Source organism: Salvelinus fontinalis, chromosome 2 (genome assembly GCF_029448725.1).
Source record: "Salvelinus fontinalis isolate EN_2023a chromosome 2, ASM2944872v1, whole genome shotgun sequence".
NCBI classification, from domain to species: domain Eukaryota; kingdom Metazoa; phylum Chordata; class Actinopteri; order Salmoniformes; family Salmonidae; genus Salvelinus; species Salvelinus fontinalis.
This window is the reverse complement of record NC_074666.1, coordinates 11,625,717-11,628,836: the sequence shown is the minus strand read 5'-3', so window position 1 is coordinate 11,628,836 and position 3,120 is coordinate 11,625,717.

Below are 3,120 nucleotides of genomic sequence, written 5' to 3'. Positions count from 1 at the left end.
TCTGGGTTTCTAGTGCCTAGCTGTCTGGGTTTCTAGTGCCTAGCTGTCTGGGTTTCTAGTGCCTAGTTGTCTGGGTTTCTAGTGCCTAGCTGTCTGGGTTTCTTGTACCTAGCTGTCTGGGTATCTAGTACCTAGCTGTGTGGGTTTCTAGTACCTAGCTGCCTGGGTTTCTAGTACCTAGCTGTCTGGGTATCCAGTACCTAGCTGTGTGGGTTTCTAGTACCTATCTGTCTGGGTTTCTAGTACCTAGCTGTCTGGGTTTCTAGTACCTAGATGTATGTGTTTCTAGTGCCTAGCTGTCTGGGTTTCTAGTGCCTAGTTGTCTGGGTTTCTAGTGCCTATCTGTCTGGGTTTCTAGTGCCTAGCTGTCTGGGTTTCTAGTGCCTAGCTGTCTAGGTTTCTAGGACCTAGCTGTCTGGGTTTCTAGGAACTAGGTGTCTGGGTTTCTAGTGCCTAGTTGTCTGGGTATCTAGTATCTAGCTGTCTGGGTTTCTAGTACCTAGTTGTCTGGGTTTCTAGTGCCTAGCTGTCTGTGTATCTAGTACCTAGATGTATGTGTTTCTAGTGCCTAGCTGTCTGGGTTTCTAGTGCCTAGTTGTCTGGGTTTCTAGTGCCTAGTTGTCTGGGTTTCTAGTGCCTAGCTGTCTGGGTTTCTAGTGCCTAGTTGTCTGGGTTTCTAGTACCTAGCTGTCTAGCTTTCTAGTGCCTAGTTGTCTGGGTTTCTAGTACCTAGCTGTCTGGGTATCTAGTACCTAGCTGTCTGGGTTTCTAGTACCTAGCAGTCTGGGTTTCTAGTACCTAGCTGTCTGGGTTTCTAGTACCTAGCTGTCTGGGTATCTAGTACCTAGCTGTCTGGGTTTCTAGTGCCTAGTTGTCTGGGTTTCTAGGACCTAGCTGTCTGGGTTTCTAGGACCTAGCTGTCTGGGTTTCTATGACCTAGCTGTCTGGGTTTCTAGTACCTAGCTGTCTGGGTTTCTAGTACCTAGCTGTCTGGGTTTCTAGTACCTAGCTGTCTGGGTTTCTAGTGCCTAGTTGTCTGGGTTTCTAGTATCTAGCTGTCTGGGTTTCTAGTGCCTAGTTGTCTGGGTTTCTAGTGCCTAGCTGTCTGTGTTTCTAGTGCCTAGCTGTCTGTGTATGTAGTACTTAGATGTATGTGTTTCTAGTGCCTAGCTGTCTGGGTTTCTAGTGCCTAGCTGTCTGGGTTTCTAGTACCTAGCTGTCTGGGTTTCTAGTGCCTAGTTGTCTGGGTTTCTAGTGCCTAGTTGTGTGGGTTTCTAGTGCCTAGCTGTCTGGGTTTCTAGTACCTAGCTGTCTGGGTTTCTAGTGCCTAGTTGTTTGGGTTTCTAGTGCCTAGTTGTCTGGGTTTCTAGTACCTAGCTGTCTGGGTATCTAGTACCTAGCTGTGTGGGTTTCTAGTACCTAACTGTCTGGGTTTCTAGTACCTAGCTGTCTGGGTTTCTAGTACCTAGCTGTCTGGGTTTCTAGTACCTAGCTGTCTGGGTATCTAGTACCTAGCTGTCTGGGTTTCTAGTACCTAGCTGCCTGGGTTTCTAGTACCTAGCTGTCTGGGTTTCTAGCACCTAGCTGTCTGGGTTTCTAGTGCCTAGCTTTCAGGGTATCTAGTGCCTAGCTGTCTGGGTATCTAGTACCTAGCTGTCTGGGTATCTAGTGCCTAGTTGTCTGGGTTTCTAGTGCCTAGTTGTCTGGGTTTCTAGTACCTAGCTGTCTGGGTATCTAGTACCTAGCTGTGTGGGTTTCTAGTACCTAGCTGTCTGGGTTTCTAGTACCTAGCTGTCTGGGTTTCTAGTACCGAGCTCTCTGGGTTTCTAGTACCTAGCTGTCTGGGTATCTAGTACCTAGCTGTCTGGGTTTCTAGTACCTAGCTGCCTGGGTTTCTAGTGCCTAGCTGTCTGTGTATCTAGTACCTAGATGTATGTGTTTCTAGTGCCTAGCTGTCTGGGTTTCTAGTGCCTAGTTGTCTGGTTTTCTAGCGCCTAGTGTCTGGGTTTCTAGTACCTAGCTGTCTGGGTTTCTAGTGCCTAGTTGTCTGGGTTTCTAGTATCCAGCTGTCTAGGTTTCTAGTGCCTAGTTGTCTGGGTTTGTAGTACCTAGCTGTCTGGGTATCTAGTACCTAGCTGTCTGGGTTTCTAGTACCTAGCAGTCTGGGTTTCTAGTACCTAGCTGTCTGGGTTTCTAGTACCTAGCTGTCTGGGTATCTAGTACCTAGCTGTCTGGGTTTCTAGTGCCTAGTTGTCTGGGTTTCTAGTACCTAGCTGTCTGGGTTTCTAGTACCTAGCTGTCTGGGTTTCTAGTGCCTAGTTGTCTGGGTTTCTAGTACCTAGCTGTCTGGGTTTCTAGTGCCTAGTTGTCTGGGTTTCTATTGCCTAGCTGTCTGGGTTTCTAGTGCCTAGCTGTCTGGGTTTCTAGTGCCTAGTTGTCTGGGTTTCTAGTGCCTAGCTGTCTGGGTTTCTTGTACCTAGCTGTCTGGGTATCTAGTACCTAGCTGTGTGGGTTTCTAGTACCTAGCTGCCTGGGTTTCTAGTACCTAGCTGTCTGGGTATCCAGTACCTAGCTGTGTGGGTTTCTAGTACCTAGCTGTCTGGGTTTCTAGTACCTAGCTGTCTGGGTTTCTAGTACCTAGATGTATGTGTTTCTAGTGCCTAGCTGTCTAGGTTTCTAGTGCCTAGTTGTCTGGGTTTCTAGTGCCTAGCTGTCTGGGTTTCTAGTGCCTAGCTGTCTGGGTTTCTAGTGCCTAGCTGTCTAGGTTTCTAGGACCTAGCTGTCTGGGTTTCTAGGAACTAGGTGTCTGGGTTTCTAGTGCCTAGTTGTCTGGGTATCTAGTATCTAGCTGTCTGGGTTTCCAATACCTAGTTGTCTGGGTTTCTAGTGCCTAGCTGTCTGTGTATCTAGTACCTAGATGTATGTGTTTCTAGTGCCTAGCTGTCTGGGTTTCTAGTGCCTAGTTGTCTGGGTTTCTAGTGCCTAGTTGTCTGGGTTTCTAGTGCCTAGCTGTCTGGGTTTCTAGTGCCTAGTTGTCTGGGTTTCTAGTACCTAGCTGTCTAGCTTTCTAGTGCCTAGTTGTCTGGGTTTCTAGTACCTAGCTGTCTGGGTATCTAGTAC